The sequence below is a fragment of the Meles meles genome, chromosome 10, assembly GCF_922984935.1.
Source record: "Meles meles chromosome 10, mMelMel3.1 paternal haplotype, whole genome shotgun sequence".
NCBI lineage: Eukaryota > Metazoa > Chordata > Mammalia > Carnivora > Mustelidae > Meles > Meles meles.
In genome coordinates, this window is record NC_060075.1 from 87,506,694 (window position 1) to 87,521,190 (window position 14,497).

Below are 14,497 nucleotides of genomic sequence, written 5' to 3' on the forward strand. Positions count from 1 at the left end.
CACCCTGGGATCATGACCTGAGCCAAAGGCAGCTGCTTAATCGACAGAGCCACCCAGGGACCCCTCTCCTCATTCTTTTTTAATTTAATTTAATTTTATTTATTTGACAGAGAGAGATCACAACTAGGCAGAGAGGCAGGCAGAGAGAGAGGAGGAAGCAGGCTCCCCATGGAGCAGAGAGCCCAATGCGGGGCTTGATCCCAGGACCCTGGGATCATGACCCGAGCTGAAGGCAGAGGCTTTAACCCACTGAGCCACCCGGGCGCCCCCCCCTCCCGGCCCCATTCTTAAATTGTATTTCCAGTGACAACATTCTGAGATCAGTAATTGGCATGCTTATTCAAAACACCAATAAAATCTCTGTGGATTTAGCTAGAATGGATTCAGTTGTCTGAAACTAACACACCCCACCCAACCACCACCACCACCACCAACACCACACACACACACACACAGACACGAGTTCAGTAATGCTTTTCAGTTGTTGAGTATTCCTCACTGTGGACTGGAGGGATCAGAAGAGAGAGGGCTTCAGGGCATCTGTTCGTCTTTTCAAAGTAATCAACTTACATATCTATAACTCTAATTATAATTCTATAATTAATTATGTTAATAGTCAAATCAGTCCGAATGCCTAGGTTGACATTTCCTTCCAATTGTGCAGCCACATGCCTAAACTTACTGTATCTTTCACATAATTTCTCTATGGGCATTAGCATGAACCACTAACAAAAATAAATGTTACTTATTACAAAATTTTTCTAAACTTCCCAGATCATAAACTTTAATGGGGATACCATATAGAAAAGCCTTCGTGAGTTGTAGTCCAGAAAATGATTTTTTAAAAAGATTTTATTGGGGCGCCTGGGTGGCTCAGCAGGTTAAAGCCTCTGCCTTCGGCTCAGGTCATGATCTCAGAGTCCTGGGATTGAGCCCCGCATCGGGCTCTCTGCTTGGCTGGGAGCCTGCTTCCCCTCCTCTCTCTCTGCCTGCCTCTCTGCCTACTTGTAATCTCTATCTGTCAAAAAAAAAATAAATCTTAAAAAGATTTTATTTATTTATTTGACAGAGAGAGATCACAAGTAGATAGAGAGGCAGGCAGAGAGAGAGAGAGAGAGGGAAGCAGGCTCCCTGCTGAGCAGAGAGCCTGACGCGGGACTCGATCCCAGGACCCCAGGATCATGACCTGAGCCGAAGGCAGCGGCTTAACCCACTGAGCCACCCAGGTGCCCCAGAAAATGATTTTTCACTCATGACTTTATCAGTCTTTTCCTAAAAGCAATTTGAAAAAGCTGCTTCCTTTTCTCTGGTCTTCTGGGACTCAAAGCATATATTATCTGCTTTTCCTTATGAACAATCTTTGATGAACTGCGGTGGCCAATACTTACAAAGAGCCAAAGGCCCCCACATCTGGGCAAGTTGCTCCTGAAAGCGGATGGGAAGCTCTGTGAGGTCACCACTGTCCCTGAAACACTGGGCACATACCCTTGCAGTCAGCAGTCTCCCAGACATCTGGCGACCGAATGCTCTCCAGGGGTCTTTGAATGGGGGGGGGGGGGCGCCAAACATACCAAAGGACTTAGCTTGGGGCTCTGCCCATCCTTTCCCTCTTCTTACAGATTTATCATCCTCCTCTTAAATTCCTCTGCCAAAGGATTATTAGATTTCTAACCAGAGACACATCACATGGTACAGGCTTTGGGTTCAGAAGGACCACATTTGGAGGCTGGAACTGGCACTTTAACAGCTGTGTGCATTCTGCAAGCGACATCAGTTTAGTGTCCCTTCATTTGCTTATCTGTACACGGCAGTTAGGCATGCAGGCTGTGAAGTGACACAGACCGCGTTCCGATTCTGCTGTGATGACAGGACATCTGGCACACTATCTGTTTTCTCTAAGTGGAGTGACCCTGGGTTCTGGCTTATGCTCGCTGTCCCAGAGCAATTATCACTTCCACAAGTGTCCTGGATTGGAAAATAGATTCTTTGTTTCCCTCAGGTTCTCCAGCTGTAAGACTGAAATAAACATAAAACTCCAACATAGATCTGTGAGGAATAAATTAGAAAATGTGTCCCAAGTACTGATTGTGGGGCGTGGGACACAGTACGTGCTCATGCTCCATATGTGTGACTGTTACTACTGCTGCGGGCAGGGAACCTCATTTCCTTCAATCTCAGGTTGCTTATTTGAAAACGGGGATAATGATTTTCCTCCATTTTCATTTAATTACCTTCTTGAATCCCTAATATATTCACATGGCTTAAAAATTCATGTATAAGAAGAATTAAAGTACAGTTTCCCTTCCATTCTATGGCTGGGAGGCAACCACGGTGTCCACTTTCTGTGTGTCTTTCCAGAAGTATTTTACACAGGCAGGCATGAATACATAGTCTCCTTCTCATGAACGGTAGCATAACTTAATACTGTTCTGCACCTTGCTTTTTTCACTTAATATCTCTTGGTTATCTTTCCATATCCCTATAAAATAGAGTCCTCATTTTTAAAAAAGATTTCTTTATTCACTTGAGAGAGAGAGAGCAAGACCACAAGCGGGGAGGGGAGAGGCAGAGAGAGAATCTCAAGCAGACTCCTCACTGACCATGGAGCCGGATGTGGGGCTCGATCTCACAACCCTGAAATCATGACCTGAGCTGAAACCAAGAGTCAATACCCAACTGACTGAATCACCCAGGCACCCCCTTGTTGTTTTGTTTTTTAAATGCCATTATATGGATGCTCATAATTTGTCTAGCCAGTCTCAGCCATGATGCATTGGGGATTAATGTAAGAATTATAAAGCAGTTAGGATAAGGGACTCTATATATACTTATGATTACCTTTTAAATCACTCTCACACCTATTTCCTTTTACCTGTTCCATTTCTCAATGTCTTGGGTCTCTACTCATGCATTCAATATGATTCTACTGAGTTTCTACTTCCATGCTTGGCTGTCACATCCAAGCTGGCTTAGAGATCAATAAGCTATGGTACACGTCCTCAGGACGCTTGTCCTCTAATGTCTTTGCAGCATTCCACCTCCTTTAAGGGTTTCTTACAGGTGGGGAGAAGCATATGAAATTGAGAGAGCATACAGGGGAAAAGAGAAAGTTCTGGGAATGGGAAAGAGAGATTGTCGGCAAGAAAATATCATTTAGGAAACGAGATCAAGGGCCTTTGATATATAAATCATGATTTTTTTCCTTATAAAATACATGAGCAGTGTGGAAATTTGGAAATTCATTTTTCTCATGCATAAATAATACATATTGAGTGTATATTATAAACACATACATTTGTGCATATATAATATATATTCACATGATATTGTCTTAATGGTTTTGCATTAAAATTTTTGGTTTTATTTATTTTTTTTGAGATTTTATTTATTTGACAGAGAGAGAGACAGCAAGAGAGAGAACACAAGCAGGGGGAGTAGAAGAGGGAGAAGCAGGCTTCCTGCTGAGCAGGGAGCCCGATGAAGGGCTTGAACCCAGGACACTGGGATCATGACCTGAGCTGAAGGCAGATGCTTAATGACTGAGATACCCAGGTGCCCCTAAAATTTTTGTTTTTGAAGACTTCATTAATTTATTTGAGAGGAAGAGAGAGGGAGAGAGAATCTGAAGCAGACTCCACACTAAGCATGGAACCCAATGCAGGGCTCGATCTCAAGACCCTGAGATCCTGACCTGAGCCAAAATCAAGAGTCAACACCAAACTGACTGAGCCACCCAGCACCCCTGCATTAAAAATATTTTACTTAACATGGTATCATAAGCATTTGCCACATTAATAAACAACCTCAGAAGCATAATTTTTAATAGTTGCATAATATTTTCTAATATACATTTACAATGATTTAGTTAACCACTTTCCTTATAATTAGATACTTTGGCTACTTTAAGTAAGCTCTATGCCCAATGGGGGATTTGAAATCACAACCCTGAGATCAAGAGTCACAAGCTCTCCTGACTGAGACAGGCAGGCAACACCAAATTTTCGCTATTCAAGTGGAATTCTGGTTTTGATCTGTGTGAGTTCATATGTGATAGTAATTAAAAAAAAATTTCACCTTTAAACCATGTCAATACTCATTTTAAGCACTGAGTAACTTAAAAAGTGAGTATACAAAAAGTGCAGGTTGACTTAAAATAATATGAATGGTAGATATTTAGCGAGCTGCTTCTTTATACACAATAATAAATGTAATTACAGCAGTTAACATTTACTGAGACTGTGGGATTAAAGACACACAGCATCCACGGGACGTAAGAATTATCCACGATTTCAGATGACATACCTGAGGCTCTGATAGGATAAGAACAGCCAGGATGGGATTCAGGTCTGATTTCAGAAACCAGGCGCGTATGCAATGCTGCCTCATTAACGGCGTATCAGATTGGTCATGCCAGAATGTTTATCTGATGTTGTTTAAATATTAATTATAGGTGGGGCACCTGGGTAGCTCAGTGGGTTAAAGCCTCTGCCTTCGGCTCAGGTCATGATCTCAGGGTCCTGGGATCGAGCCCCTCATTGGGTTCTCTGTTCAGTGGGAAGCCTGCTTCTTCCCTCTCTCTCTGCCTGCCTCTCTGCCTATTTGTGATATCTTTCCCTATCAAATAAATAAAATATTAAAAAAATTAATTATAGGCATGTATTCTCACTTGTCATGATCTGCTGCTTATGAAGTATGGTGGTTTTTTGAGCACATTGGAAGGCTTCAGAGAGGATACTGGATTTGAAGCCACTCTTGAATAATGGATAGAAGGCGGAAGGAAGGGCATGTGATTCTGCACAGAGATGTGAAAGGTAAAAATTAATACAAAATGTTCATAGAACCCCAAAAGCACCAGTAGAAATCCTGTTTTGAGTGGTTATGGAAAATGAAACTGGAGAGGCTGAAGAGCCAGGTGTTATAGGACTGTAAGGGCAGGCTAGTTATTTGACTCTACTCCCATCCTACTTTGTTCTGTATAGCACCACACTGCTATAGAAAAATTATTCAGTTCCATGGGGTGCCTGGGTGGCTCAGTGGGTTAAAGCCTCTGCCTTTGGCTCAGGTCATGATCCCAGGGTCCTGGGATCGAGCCCCGCATTGGACTTTCTGCTCGGCAGGGAGCCTGCTCCCTCCTCTCTCTCTGTCTGCCTCTTCACCTACTTGTGGTATCTCTGTCAAATAAATAAATGAACTCTTTAAAAAAAAAAAAAGAAAAATTATTCAGTTCCATTAAAAAGTGAAGTCCCCCTCTAACACTGATTTGCTGTGACTCCATAAGTTGATAAATTCTAGAATTTATTTTTCAGCTGGAACACTTGAAAGATCATTAACAGATATGCTTCTGGAATCTTCTTTGGGGTAAAAAGCTCAGCAATTCAAATTGGTGGTTAGGTTTGAGTGACAGATATTTTGATAAGAAAAAGTTCTGAGGGCTGCCTGGGTAGCTCTGTCAGTTAAGTGTCTGCCCTCAGCTCAGGTCAGATCTCCACTCAGTGCTTTGTGCTTGTGTTCTGTCAAATAAATAAAAAATTCTTAAAAAAAAATTCCAGGGTAGGGGCGCCTGGGTGGCTCAGTGAGTTAAGCCTCTGCCTTGGGCTCAGGTCATGATCTCAGGGTCCTGGGACAAGCCCCGCATCGGGCTCTCTGCTCAGCAGGGACCGGCTTCCCCCCCACCTGTCTGCTTATGATCTGTCAAATTAAAAAAAAAAAATCAAATTAAAAAATCAAAACTAAAAATCAAATATAAAAAATGTTCTCAGATTTCACTTCTAATTTACTTATCTCACCTTTGGCTCTAATATTTTGTTTAGCTAGAACATTAATTTAAAAATTCAGTGTATTTTTTACTTCTATACCTTCTTTTTGAAATATGCTGTTCTTTTTCTCATATTGTACTATTTTTCCTTGTTTTACATTCTTTTTATCTCTAAGAATTTTAACACACTTAAGATTTTGTTACTGTATTTCCATTATTTTATATTCTCGAGGATCTAATTCTTCTATTTGTGTTCTTTGCTGATACTTCCTTGTGGTTGTTGGCAGGTTTTTCTTTTTTCTAAAGGACCATATTTCATCTTATTTTTATTTTTTTAAAGATTTTATTATTTATTTGAAAGAGAGCATGAGAACGAGTGAGCATGAGAGGTGCGAGGGTCAGAGGGAAAGGGAGAACCAGACTCTCTGAAAAGCAGAGAGCCTGACGCCGGGCTTGATCCTGGGACTCTGAGATCATGACCTGAGCCAAAGGCAGACACTTAACTGACTGAGCCACCCACGTGCCCCAGTTGACAGGTTTTTAAAAATAGTGAGCTCATATTAAATGGTAGAAGGGGTGGTTCCTCGTCTCTTTAGGCCTGAGGCCATGTCTTCTTTCCAGGGTACGACCGCATCCCTACACCCCAAGATCTATAGCCCACAGAGAAACTCCTGTAAGTTGTGCTGATAATGAGCTTGTACTCAGTGCTCTTACAAAACATTTTTCTGCATTCTTCTGCTAGTCTTTAAAGTTAACTTTACCTTTATTTAAAGTTTATCTTTTGCTTTTGTGTGTTTGTACATACGTGTCAGCTTAGTCCTTCATGTTGCCAGAAGTCCCATTATTGTAACTACATTAAAATTGTTCATTACTGGTTCTATCCATTGAATAGAATTAAAGTCATTCTTCTTGGAGCTCACTGATTACTTGACCTGATTTGTATTAATTTCTATCAGCATAGGACTTATTTTAATTGCACTTGGGGAGTTACACTCTTATTCACATTTTCCTCCTTCTCACTTTCTAGCCTCATTTTGCTGGGGCACATCCTTAGGTAATTGATCAGAAAGGATCCTTTGAATCTTTGAATGCCCAAAAATGTCTTCATGTCATCCTCACACCAACTGGATAATTTCACTGGGAATAGAATTTTAAGCTCAAAATCATTTTCCTCATAATTTTAAAATTTATTTTATTTTTTATTTTTTAGAGAGAGTGTGTGACCAGGGAAAAGGACAAAGTGAGAGGGAGAGAGAATCTTAAGCAGGCTCCATGCTCAGCACTAAGCCCAAGGTAGGGCTTGATCTCATGACCCTGATATCATGACCTGAGCTGAAATCAAGAGTTGGTCCTTTAACCGACTAAGCCACCCAAGCACCCCTTCCCTCATAATTTTGAAGGCATTGCTTTATTACATTTTAGTGTCCAGTTCATTGATGAGAAACTTTATGTCAATCTTAAGTAATTTCATCTTCCTTTTTTTTTCCATTTTTTAAAAAGATTTTATTTATTTATTTGACAGAGACCACAAGTAGGCAGAGACAGGCAGAGAGAAAGGACGAAGCAGGCTCCCCACTGAGCAGAGAGCCCGATGTGGGGCTTGATTCCAGGATCCTGGGATCATGACCTGAGCCGAAGGCAGAGGATTTAACCCACTGAGCCACCCAGGAGCCCCCATCTTCCCTTTTAGAAACTAATTTTAGGAGACCTGCTGTATCCTTGACTCTGAAATTATATAATGATTGTATGTCTGTAAGGATGCTTTTTCTATTCACTGGATGGATTCTTTTTATCTCCTCAACTGCAGGAATTTTTCCCTAGTAGTTCCTTGTCAATCTATTTCCCTCCATTCTTATTTTGATTTTTTCTTTCTAGAGCGGCAATAGGTTGATATTGGACTTACTGGACTGCTTTATGTTTTTTCATCTTTTCTAGCATATATATATATATATCTCTTTAACTGATTTCTTAAACTTTTAAAAATTTCAGTACAGTTAACATAGTGTTATACTAGATTTCTTTCTTCTTTTTTTTAAGATTTTATTTATTTGACACAGAGAGATCACAAGTAGGCAGAGCAGCAGGCAGAGATAGAGGGGGAAGCAGCCCCCCTGCTGAGCAGAGATCTCGATGTGGGGCTTGATCCCAGGAACCTGAGACCATGACCTGAGCTGAAGGCAGTGGCTTAACCCACTGAGCCACCCAGGTGCCCCTATACTAGATTTCTAAAACCTTGTCTTTTAGTCCTTCTATTTGCTTTTATTATATTAATCTTTTTTTTTTTTTAAATTGAGACTTCTTGGTTTTCTGATTGTTCCTTCTCAAAAGAATTCTGTTTTTGTGTATGGAAACTGTCTTTTAAATCACTCTGAGGGTACTCGGATTTTTTAAAAGCTATTTTATCCTTTCTGGGAGGTTGGGGGAACTAGGTGGTGGGTAATAGGGAGGGCACATATTGCATGGAGCACTGGGTGTTGTGCAAAAACAATGAATACTGTTACACTGAAAAAATAAATGAATTAATTTTTTAAAAAAAGCTATTTTAAATGATTTCCCTGTATGATCTCCCCTCTGGCATTAGTAACTGTTCATCATTTTTTTTTTAATGCTCCTTCATATGTCAGCTTATTCTTAGTTATGTATTTATATTTATAAATTAAAGACTTCATTTACTTTTCTCATTTTCCTCCACTATCACATATCAAGGGTTTCCAGCACAAGACCCTTCCCTGAATGATCACGAGGCTTTGTGTACCACAGCTGGCTCTGCTGAGTGCCTGCTTGGTTTCAGGGTTAAGAGGAAAGAATTGGTCTGTAGGCTACGGCCCACCCTCTAAGTACTAGGAAGAAAAAGGACTTATCTATAATACCAAGCTCACATTAGGAGCACTGTTTCATTTTAACTAATGCATAAGAATTTCCATTAATCTCTCTGCTTTAATGCCTCTGCTCATGCCTGCTCTGTCTTTGATGATTCCACGCCCAGAGCTTCTTTCTAGAAGATCCCTCTCCTTCCCATGGCGGTCCTTCTTGTACTAATCCTTGGCTCCGTTTCATCATTTACTTTCCTCCAAACCTTTGTCTATCTCATTCTCTTCATAGTTTTTCCTACTCTTTCCTACAGTCTTTTAAGAGTTACAGGTCAGAGAAAAGGCGACGCCCGTGCTTAATCCTTCCATTATTTTTTCATTTTGAAAACGGAGCAAGTGTGTGCTGAATTTTATTAATCAAACATCACATTTTTAAAAGATTTTATTTATGTACTTGACAGACAGAGATCACAAGTAGGCAGAGAAAGGGGGGTGGGAGGAGGCTCCCTGCTGAGCAGAGAGCCTTATTGGGGGGCTCGATCCCAGGACTCCGAGATCATGACCTGAGCCAAAGGCAGAGGCTTAACCCACTGAGCCACCCAGGCACCCCAATCAAACACATTTTTTTAAAAAGATTTTATTTTATTTATTTGACAGAGATCACAAGTAGGCAGAGAGGCAGGCAGAGAGAGGAGGAAGCAGGCTCCCTGCAGAGCAGAGAGCCTGATGTGGGGCTCGATCCCAGGACTCTGGGATCATGACCTGAGCAGAAGGCACAGGCTTTAACCCACTGAGCCACCCAGGCGCCCTCAAACACATTTTTAATATAAAATGCATAGAAGTATGGAGAAGGATTTGAAAGCATTTACCAGAAAACTGTAAATAGAGGTTACATTTGGATGGTGGAAGAGTAATTTTATTTTAATCTGTAATTTCTAGGATTTCCACAGTACACGCTATTATTATTGTAACAAACGAAATAAAACCAAGCTGTAAGTGCTGAAGATAGGAGTTTTTGAATCCTCTCAGAGGAGGTGTCTGCAAACACAGGAGACTCTTGGTTGAAGAGTGAGAGCCAAGTTCAGAGACCTCTCAGAACCCCAGGTTTGAGAATACCGCTGAGAGATAGATGTGGATACTCTGTTTGACTGACCTAACCTATCAGATTTGTTTTTGTTACCTGCTTCACTTATAATCCTAGAGGCAGGTACTATATTCTGTGTTGTCAGTTAACATACCAGGTCCCCACTGACAGCTGAAACCAGAACCACCGAGGGTCTGCTGTGGGAATCACCCTCAACGGTAATGACAAGGACTGAAGTGACCCAGACAGCCTGTGCCAACCCAAAGTGCTTAGCTCCCACTCAGCTCTTGCTGAATACTGGCTTCCATTTAAAAATTTTCTTTACATTCAGGTTCAATTTACATATAGTCAATGTAACAACTGCCCACATTAGTATGTGGTTTAATGAGCTCTACTATGCATTTCAGACTATTATAAACAGAACCTTCTCGTCAACCAGAAATTTTCCTTGGGCTTATATCTAGTTAATCCCTGCCATAACCTTAAAATCACCAAAGATTAGTTTTGCCTATTCTATAACTTTTATTATTTATTTATTTACTAGATATTTATTACATATTTAGATACATATTTATATATAAATATGTAAGTTATATGTAAAATATAATTTATGATATAAATTATATTATGTATAAATATATATTTATATTTGAGATATTTATTTATTTGGGAGAAAGAGTGTAGGGGGAGGTGGGGAGGCAGAGGGAGAGGGAGATAGAAACTTACGCAGACACCACATTGAACGCAGAGCCCAAAGTGGGGCTGGATCTTAGGACCCTGAATCACAACCTGAATGGAAACCAAGAGTTGGATCCTCAACTGACCGAGCCACCCAGGCTCTGCATTCCACAACTTCATATAAACAGAACATCCAATTTTTTTTTAAAGATTTTGTATTTATTTATTTTACAGACAGAGATCACAAGTAGGCAGAGAGGCAGGCAGAGAGAGGGAAGGGGAAGCAGGCTCCCCGCTGAGCAGAGAGCCCAATGTGGGGCTCAATCCCAGGACTCTGGGATTATGACCTGAGCCGAAGGCAGAGGCTTCAACCCACTGAGCCACCCAGGCGCCCCAGAACATCCAATTTTTAAAGAGAACTTGAAACGACATTTTGACAAAACTATCACCTTTTCAATGTTACACAAGTATTTATAAAACCACGTGCAGACTAAATTCAGCCAACCAACAGTGTGGTCCCTTTCTGCTTGGGCTACAGGAGAAACCAAGATATATTTTGCATATGTTTATTAACTTCTCTCACCATTGTTGGCTTTGGTACTACCTGACAGTTTTTATTCTTTACCAATTAGTAGTGCATTCTTTTTATTTTTTATTTTTAAAGATTTATATTTATTTATTTGACAGAGAGAGAGAGAGAGAGGGCGTGTGCACAAGCAGGGGGAGGGGCAGCAGGCAGAGGGAGAAGCAAACTCACCCCTGAGCAAGGAGCCCTATGCGGGGCTCCATCTCAGGACCCTGGGATCATGACCTGAGCTGAAGGCAGACGCTTAACCGACTGAGCACCTGGGCGCCCCCTAGTAGTGCATTTTTTAAAAAGGAAGGGAGAGCCTCACCTGCAGGGTACCAAGCCAGCAAGGAGAATGGGAGGCTGAATCCCACTTCATGGCCAGCCGTGGGGAGAAAGGAATCCCAAGGGAAAGAGTGGGTTGGGGCTGATTGGTGAGGAAGGAAAGGCTGGAGATGACCAGGAGGGTGTAACAACGAAGAAACAGAGAAACAGATCACAGGGCTGCTGGAATTTTGACTGAACAGTAAGAAACCGCATCTTCCTATTACTTCACAAGAACACCTCTGAAAAGGTCCTAAAAGGCCCCATTCCATCTTCAGCATTCTCCCAGGCTCCTGCCCCACACCCGCCACCTTCCTTTCCTCCTACTCCCCACCTTGTCACTCTGCTTTAGCCACTGGGACCTCCCTGCTGTGTGCCAGGCATGTATGTGACTCCTGCCCCAGAGCTCCCCAGAACCTTCTCCGTCACCACCTTCAAGTCTGTGCTCCACATCATTCTCTCAGCTGAAGCTTTTCCTAACTATCTTATTTTAAAAATTGCCCAACCAGCCCCTCCACTGCCTTCTTCCCAGCTTTACTTTTACTCATAGCACATATCACCCTCTGACCCACACTGTACATTACTTCATTTTCTTCATTTCTCTTCCCTTCATGAGAATGAAAGCCAAAAGGGGACAGGCACAGAACAGGAATTCAATGGTCATTTGTTGAATGAAAGAGTGAACTGAGGAAGAAAGGAAGAAATGAAAACCCCTGCTCGCTTTAGATTCTGTTGTTAAAAGTGTTCAATCAGACAGAGTCTAGTTAAGAAAATTTTATCATTTCTAATTACCTTGCAACATTTCCACTGGATATTCTTTTCAGAATACCTTGCAACATTTAATTGTTTTGAGGGAGTAAAGGTTTAAAAAGCAAATGAGGGGCACCTGGGTGACTCAGTGGGCTAAGGCTTCTGCCTGGCTCCGGACATGATCCCAGGGCCCTGGGATGGAGCCCCATGTTGGGCTCTCTGCTCAGCGGGGAGGAGAAGTAGGCCTCTCTGCCTACTTGTCTGTCAAATAAATAAATAAAATCTTAAAAAAAAAAGCAAATGAATTTTTATCCTAGGGACCAGAACAATCCTAACAATACTTATTAACTTCAAAAATTAGGTTTGTGGGAGGAACAATGCTTAAACACATAACTGGACATTTGAGTTAATAATTAAGATTTTTACTTAGAGTTTTAACTTAAAGTTATGAGGACCCATCTTTTCAGAGTCCATTTACTCCCCTATCTTGCTTTTAAAGATTTTAAGTAATCTCTGTACCCTATGTGGGGCTCGAACACATAACCGTGAAATCAAGAGTCACATGCTCCACCTGAGCCAGCCAGGCGCCCCACATTTACTATATCTTATTTAAGAAGAAGGTAAAGAATAAATTATGAAATAATGAAACAGCATGTGCCCAATATTATTAAATATTTGAGAGTAGAGAAAAGAAAGAAATTAAGAAATTAAGTGTAGCTCCTTGTAATCCATGGACCTTCTTACCCTTCTTCTAGGTTTCCTCCTTAATGCCTTTCTAGCTTTTGTCAGCTCATGTCCATTTCTCTTTTACTGCTCTGACAGTCAAAAATACAGTTTTTATCTTCTTCTAGGTGTTTTGGGATGTGAAGGGGAGTAGGATAAAAGAAATAAATTTCATGGATTACAATAAGTTATATCTCTAAGTCTAATAATTTTCAAAGTGTGAACCTCTACAGAATTAACAATGTAATGGCAACAAGACTGGGTCCCATACAAATGATTAAGGTAAACAATATGCTCTTTTTTTCCTGTCCCACTTCTGGTAACTGGAGAGTCTACAACTACCTGAGAAGGTGTGAGGATCACCTTTTTTTATCTTAGTTTGGACACAGAAGCTCACATTTCAGCAACAATCAAGGTCATCATCTTTATCCTTTGCTGACACTTTTCTCCCATACCCCTACCAGTCACAGATCACTTCTAGGAAAAAATTTCAACAGGCTATTGAACACTGGCATGGATACCCAGAAGAGAGAGATAATCGTCTCTGGGGACATTTAGGAACAGTTAATCATCTTGGATAGGCAGAATTACACCAAGTTCAGTCCATCAAAATGTACTCGGTGCTAAGGACTCACAAAGCATTGTGGGAATACTGAACCAGTGAGAAGGCACAGCACCTTCCCTGCATAAACTGAAGTCACCTGATAGGGATTGCTTCTTAGGAAGGCATGTTAGGCTTGGTTCCCACTGAGTCTATGTAATCCTGGGCCAGGCTATGATAGAAGGGATTTTATGGGCCTGCTTTCTATCTTCAGGTGACATAATCTTAGAATCAGTTGTTGGTGATTATTTAACCCAGTGATTTTCAATCTTGGCTGGACATTAGTGTTTCCTGGTAGGGGGACGGGGAGGCTTTTGAAAACAGAGATGTCTAGGCCTGTCCCAGTCCAGTTAAATCAAAATCTCTGACCCAGCACTTTTCTTTTTTATAAACTCTCCCTGTGATTCAAATGCACAGAATTATACTTTAGTAGTTGAGAATCACTGATCCCATATGACACAGAAAAAAATGAATGTCCAAAGAACCTAATTGACTTGTTACTTGTCCAAGATCACATACCCAGTTAAGGTCAGAGCTTGGATTAAAACCATGATCTCAGGGCACCTGGGTGGCTCCGTTGGTTGAGTGTCTGCCTTCAACTCAGGTTATGATCCCAGAGTCCTGGGATCAAGCCCCATGGTGGGGTGGGGGGAAATTCCTGTTCAGCAGGGAGTCTGCTTCTCTCTCTGCTCTCCCTCTCTCTCACTTTGTCTCTCTCAAATAAATAAATAAAATATTAACAAAAATAAAACCATGATTTCCACCAGTTTACTCATCCAATTAATGTCTACCAATGGCATTCTAAGATTGTGACCAACTCCATAGCGGCCACTCAGTAAGATAAGTCAAAGCTGCTTTATATCTAAGGATCAGTTACGCTGGTCCTGATCCAAGTTAATAAAGAGAGAGTAAGCTGTGCTGCTTCTGGCATCTTCTCTCTTACCCTTTTCTTCCAGATTGTGGTGTATGACTCAGGACTCTGGAAGCGTTAAGAAATCCCGTGCTCCTCATCAAATCCATTACTACCTATGACCCACTTTCCCAGTTTCCTACTGCCAGGTGGCTCTCTACCTACCCGAGTCCAATGTACAGCACAGAGGGCAGGGGACAGGTCCCCAGATGAGAGGTCCGGTACAGGTCAGTGAAACCGTGATTTGTAGGGCTGAGAGCTGGAGCAGGGAGAGCTTGCTCCTCGGCCCTAGGA

At 41.4% G+C, this 14,497-nt stretch overlaps 1 protein-coding gene across 1 annotated transcript in view; it reads right to left on the reverse strand.

Moving 5' to 3' along the window:
* Window positions 1-14,497, reverse strand: part of SLC26A5 (solute carrier family 26 member 5) — a 54,107-nt gene that overhangs the window by 36,075 nt on the left and 3,535 nt on the right. The window contains exon 2 of the mRNA XM_046020762.1: window positions 14,369-14,491. The gene's annotated coding sequence lies outside the window, so the exon portion shown is untranslated. The remainder of the gene's footprint in view (window positions 1-14,368; window positions 14,492-14,497) is intronic.